At 38.9% G+C, this 6,782-nt stretch overlaps 1 pseudogene; it reads left to right on the top strand.

The window, feature by feature from the left end:
* Positions 1 to 5,313: 5,313 nt before the first annotated feature.
* Positions 5,314 to 6,281, top strand: LOC112579732 (annotated as a pseudogene).
* Positions 6,282 to 6,782: the final 501 nt, after the last annotated feature.

Raw genomic sequence — 6,782 nt, 5'->3', positions numbered from 1 at the left:
TTCCCCTCCCAGCTATATGGCTACAGCAGACACCACTGGTACTCATCCCAGATCTCCCTTACCTGCCTGTACCCCTAAACCCCAGGTGGTGAAGAGCTGCTAACCGCTTGCACTTGTGACCTAGAGTATCAGCCTTGGTTGCCGAGACTCTGAGACCACCCCCACAGCTGCTTTCATTGCCATTCCCTGCCCTCCCCACAGTGGGTCCGGCTAAGGCTCAGCTTATTCCCCCGCCCAGTTCGTGACAGGCTTTCTTGAAGAGTGGTAGGTACACTCTCAGGAGATTACATGTTCCTGAATCTAGGTGCTAGCTTCTGCTTCTAGAAAGCCTAACACAGTGGTGGCTAGAGCAAGTTACCCATTACACTCTAGCTGTAATACTGGCATAGTAGTAGTACATACCTTTTAAGAGTGTTACAAAGATTAGATGATTTGAAATTTATGAGATACTTCAAAAAGTTTCTGACACATAGAGTCAGTTTGGTTCTTACTATGAGAGGTTGATGCCATCTGACATAAAGATATGACAGTTCTTCACATTTTCAGAATAGGTAATTAGTACAGTTGTTTTGAGAATGATGTTTCTCAGCCAAATTGGTGTCTTGCTTATACTATTAGTCACAGGAATGTGTTAGGTTGTATCAGTGTTTCACAGTAATTTATCACTTCAACTGGGAGGGGGGGACCTCAAAATGTAATCCAAACTAAATAGAAGAAATACACAGTGCCCTATCCCATGATCTCTGCCATTAGCTTGTGCTCAGTCAGTCAGTCATTTCTGACTCTTTGCAACCCCATGGACCGTAGCCCACCAGACTCCTCTGTCCATGGGATTTCCCAGGCAAAACTACTGGAGTCAGTTACCATTTCCTCCTCCAGGAGATCTTTCCTACCCAAAGATTGAACCCACATCTACGTCTCCTGCATTGGCAGATGGATTCTTACCACCTTACCACCAGGGCCCCTCTGCCAGTGGAGAAGTGACTAAATAAATTATATGTCTAGACCATGAAACATTATATACCTATTTAAAATATAACAGACTGCATAATAGAGGCAAACTCAACTTCTTTCTGAAGGACTGCATCTTCAAACTGGGTCTCAAAAAAATGTTGATAGAGCCCTAACAAATGAGTTTACCCATGAAAGTCACAAGACATTAGAGTCACCAAATATCTAAGATATTTAATTAGATATCTAAGATATCTAATTTTAATTAATTCTTAAACACCCAAGATGTTTAAAGAAATAAAAGGAGTTTGAAAACCTAAGTAAAGAGTGAGAAATGGAATATTTCCTGCCATATCAGTAAACCATGATGTCACAATCAGCGATTGCAGCCCTCCAATGTGAGCCGGTGAGCCCTGAGGGAACTCAAGAAGGAGAATACCTGTGATCTAGCAGCCATCAAACTGCAGCCACTCCCTATGGTGAACCCCAAGGGAGCTCAGAATGTGAAAAACACAGGAGACTGGCCCCCACAGCTGAGATGCATATGAAAGGAATGATTTCAGTGAGCCCAGACTCTTGCATCTTCTCATACATAGAAAATAGTTAAATTCCTTAGCTTGGCTTACCTGGTTTTCTTTAATTAACAAAAATCTTTTGATGTTCAGACTACCAGCCCTCTGTTGCTGGTTCCTCCCTGCTGCCCCGCCTCCACCTCCTCGATGCAGTTCTCTTAGGGTTACTTGATATGTTGCCTCCGGGCTTAAGTCCTAAAAATTTCTACCAAATAAAACATAACTCTCAACTTTTAGGTTGTGACTATTTTTTTAAATTGACAGGAGTAAGAGCTTATTTTAAAAATGAACAGGAAGATTAGTAAAAGAAAAAAGTAGAACTTCTAGAAGTTGAAAAATAATCACGGAATTAAAAACTTAATGAAATGTTCAAACTTCTGATGAAGAAATATTTAGTGACCTGGATAAGCAACTTGTGGAAATGACTAAGTTGGAGCATAAAGAGATGAAGTGAAAAAATGAAAATGTTGTTAGACTTGGAGGGCAGGCCCTATATTTGTCTAATTCAAGATCCAGTAAGAGATAATAAAGAGATGTGCCTGCAAGCCAAGTCTGATTCTTTCTGACCCTAAGGTCTGTGGTCTGCCCACATCTTCTGTCCATGGGATTCTCCAGGCAAAAATACTGGAGTGGGTTGCCATGCCCTCCTCCAGGGGATCTTCTGGACCCAGGGATCAAACCTGTGTCTCTTATGTCTCATGCACTAGCAGGTGGGTTCTTTACCACTAGCGCCACCTTGGAAGCCCAATAAAGAGACAGGAAAATCCAATAGAGAGGTTATGTCTGGGACTTTTCCAGAAAGACTGAAAGACACCCAGGCTCAGGTTCAGTAGTTTAAGATGACTATAAGCAAGTAGAAACCACCACAGACTAGTCAATAACAGATTATCTCTTATTAGATGTTGTGGTCTGGGCGCATGTTAGAAAAGAATTTCCAGATATGAGACAGGATGAGAGGGAAATAAAGTTTATTAAAATGGGAGATGCTGTTAGAATAGCAGGCCAGCCAGCTCAAGGGAGAACTGACCTTGAACAGGGGTCCTTAGTCCACTTTTATAGCCAGGGTACAAGGAATGGGATAAAGGTTTTGTGGGTCATTTGTTGATGGGATGAGGCATGTATACTGGGTGGGGGGAAGAGTAAGGCAAATACCTTCTCCCTATGGGGTAGGAGGGGAGACAGGTTATACTGCTCAGGAGGACCTGAAATCCATGAACAGTTACAATACAGGGGAGGGAAGGATGATAAGGGTCTGGTTTTTCCCTTCCTGCCTTCCAAGACCCTCCTTGGTTTTATCTGCTCTTTTCTCCTTGGATCACTACATCAGACATATTTGAAAAGTCATTTACAGCTCAGCTGGTAAAGAATCTGCCTGCAATATAGGAGACCCCGGTTCAGTTCCTGGGTTGGGAAGATCTTCTGGAGAAGGAAATGACAACCCACTCCAGTATTCTGGCCTGGGGAATTCCATGGACTATATGGTCCACGGCAGTAGCAAAGAGTCTGGACATGACTGAGCGACTTTCACTTTCATTTGACTTTTACAACAACCAATAAAAACTTTGATTTCTCTGTAAGTATATTATGACAATGAGAGTAAATGTTAGATTTGGAGCTGTTGTGCTAATAAAGGGAGTTTATGAAGAAAATTTTGACATATTTTACTGATTGTATTCTTATATCTGGTACTATAGAAAAAAAAGTAGAATAAATAAGAGACTATTCCTCTGTATATTTGGCAAATATGTTGACAAAATGATTTTTAAGTGTTTAGAAGGTAATATTCATTTATGATTAATAAAGGGCAGAAGTTAGAAAATAAAGCAAGTTCTTATTATTTCATTTCATGTAGCTTCCTTTTGTTTTAGTCTGCAGATCAAATTAGGAAAATGCAATTTAACTTGTGGCAAAGGCAATGCTAAGGAAAAAAAAATCTGAGTCATGCAATGGACTTCTTCAAAATGGTCTATAGAATTTTATCCAATAATTGAATAGAACTATCTGATTTTATGTTATAATTTTTTTTTACTTGAAATAACAGGAATTTGGAAAGGAAAAAATAAATAAATTTGCTTTGGGGATAGGCTGAAAAACATTTTCTCATAAAATAAAAAGCACTAAAGTATTCTCAAAAAATGAGAATACTTGAGGTATCATTTTATAGTAAGAGAATTTTGAAAATAGTCCTCCTCTGATATGATTATGATTACCTCAACTTTGGGCAGTTATTCTATTGTTCTGATGGGTGCAAAAATGCTGAATGGAGCTGAGGTCAATCATTGCAATAAGTCGATATTTTCTACAACAATATAGTAAAAATCACAACATTCCAAGTAGTAAACCAAAGCTAATAAGACATATTAGTTATAAGGATTCCAACTATTCACACAGCAAACTCATGCTTTTAAATGTGACCACAGTGAAAATTCTTAGAAATCTTCTCCAATAGAACTTCTTGACTTACCTCGCTTATAAATTTCCTCTCTATAAGCTGGAGGAAGTGGCAAGATCTGGCCTTGATAACCAACATGTAAGAACTCGTTGATGAAGTTAAAAATAACATGGACCTTGAGTCAAAGGAGCGGAGTTGTCAGATTTTTTCGTTGTGCCTGTTGTAGGTTGCATTCTCTGGCAAGCAGACCTTGCGATGGAGACACTGTGCAGGTGGAACATGGGGCAGTGATTTCAGAGACCATGCCCATAAAGGAATGAATGAAGCAGTGCTGAGCAGAGGTATAAATTGAATCATAATGCAGTTGCAATAGGGATTATGGCAGGTCTCACAGGAAATTCTGATACTGGGATGGTTCTCCCAAAATGTCTCTAACTGAAGGGGCCAAACCTGGACTCCCTCATTAACCAGTCATTAGATGCAGAGAGCTGCTTGGGAAACCACTGGAGAGGCAGCTTCTTTCGGACCTGTAGAATTCTTACAGAGAGTTTCAGCTGAGCACCATCAGGTAATACTCCCAACCATCAGGGTAATGAATGGCTCAGAGCTAACGGAGATCTGGACAGCACAACACATTCATTACAAGGGCCAAGAAAAAGAATGCCTGTAGTCATACATTTACCCCCAACTTTAGGAATGTACATTTCAGAAAGATTGAAGGATCAGGGAAAAACTGAAACAACAGGAGATTTGTGACTAGCAGAAATATTTGTTCATTCAACAAGTACTATACTTAAAATGGGCTTACTCTTTGTTGATTACGCAAGCTACTGCAGAAGCAATGATGAATAATAGATAGTCTCAGCTAGTGGTGGACTGAAGCTGGCTGCAACCTGCTGGCCAGAGCCAATTTATCAGTACTTCTTCCAGACTCCCAGTGATGTCCAGTTGGTAGCTTGAAATGGGCCTTGATGGAAACATTTGTACTGTGGAAACTAGATAATGGTAGAAAGCAGGGATTTTTTTTTACCCCAAGAACCAATTGTTAATAATGTATCAGCACAATACTGCACCCCACTTTTGAGATGACAATCCAACAGAACTGGAAATGAATAAAATTGTCTACTCTGCCTCTGGTCCTTTGAAGTAGCTGCACACTCCCCCGTATATGTGAAAAGGTGAGTTCTTGACACTCCAGTAATGATCACGACACGATCCTTAGACTCATGCTGTCCAATGAAAGTATAATCTGAGCCGTATATATAATTTAAAATTTCCTAGTAGCCATATTTTTTACAGTGAAAGGCATACTTAAACATTTTCAAGTAACTACATTGAATATGGAAAGTTCTTTTTTTTCAGTATTTGCATGTACATTGACAAAACTTGTTCCTCTTTTCCAAGAAGACTATTTGACTTTTAAGCAAAGCTCATCAAGTAGCCACCACTTTGCAGTCCAGTCTCAGAGGGTGCAGGGCCAGTACCAAGCAAGGAATAGCATTCTCTTCAGTCTCAGATGCTAATCAGTCTCAGATGCTAAAATATGGACAGATCCTTCATCTTTGATTGGATATACAATGATTTCAGCAGAGTGCTACAGTTATTAGGCTTATAAAAGAAAAGTGGCAAATTGGTATTTTTTGGATTGGACAACATGAGAAAAACAACATTACTACTTATGCTAAAAGATGACAGACATGGACACATGTCCCCAGTGTTACATCTCCCTTCAAAAGAACTAACCACTGCTGGTATAACCTTTGCAACTTTTAAGGTGGGTGACTGTTCAAGCTCAAAGAGTATGGAAAAACTATCTTCCTGCTATCAATGGCGTTACACTTCTGGTGGATTGTGCAGATCATGAAAGACTGTTAGAATCAAAAGAAGAACTCGATTTGCTAATGACAGTCAAAACCACTTCTAATGCATTTATACTGATTCTTAGGAATAAGATCAACAGACCTGAAGCCATCGATGAAGAGAGGTTATGAGAGATGTTTGGTTTATATGGTCAGACAACAGGAAAGAGCTGCATGCTGACCTGTAAGTTTTCAAGCACAGTGTGCTCAAAAGACATGGTTACTAAGAAAGTGTCGGCTGCGAGCACAGGTTCTTAACACCAGCCTGAATGGTTCCCAGGTGCCACTATTCGGTCCTACTTGGAGATCTGATCATGCAACATGTATAACTTGAATCCAGTAGAATTTTGTTGGTTATAAGAAGCTTATTTAGATTATTACTATTACATCAACTTAATTTGCATGTGAATTGAAAACTGATTATCACAATGTTAGCTTCATCATTCCATAAAAATAATTAGTTTTTACAGCTTATAATCTGATATTACCCTAGCAATATTCACAGTATAAAAAGCAACTTTCCAGCAGTACATTTGAAACACTTATTAACAACATGAAACTACAAATATAGCCATATTGAAAAGTGTATCATGTTAAATTTTTGTCTACTTTTTTTTGAAACTAGCTTTTAAATTTAAGATTATATGTCTGCCTAGCTTTAGTGTAGAATTAATAATTAGCTGATTGATGGTTGTAGGATATCTTAGAGTTTTCAATACTTTTTCTTATGCAAACATTATGCAATAAAACCAACTGTAAGGTTCAGCATCCTTAAAAGCGTATCAATTTCAAAATTATGTCAAAGTTTAGTAAATTCACTAACAAGACAATTAATGTTAACTTCAAATTCAAAGGAGAATTGCATAAATTGAAAGCAACTCTGTTGGCCAAACTGTACAAACCTCCAGTTATAAAATGAACAAGTTCTGAGGATCTGATGTGTGGTGACTATCATCAGTAATACTGTGTTGTATACTTGAAAGTTGCTAAGAGATGGGATCTTCAATG

The sequence above is a fragment of the Bubalus bubalis genome, chromosome 16 (genome assembly GCF_019923935.1).
Source record: "Bubalus bubalis isolate 160015118507 breed Murrah chromosome 16, NDDB_SH_1, whole genome shotgun sequence".
Taxonomy (NCBI): domain Eukaryota; kingdom Metazoa; phylum Chordata; class Mammalia; order Artiodactyla; family Bovidae; genus Bubalus; species Bubalus bubalis.
Note: the sequence above shows the minus strand (reverse complement) of the source record. Positions and strands in the feature narration are given on the sequence as shown.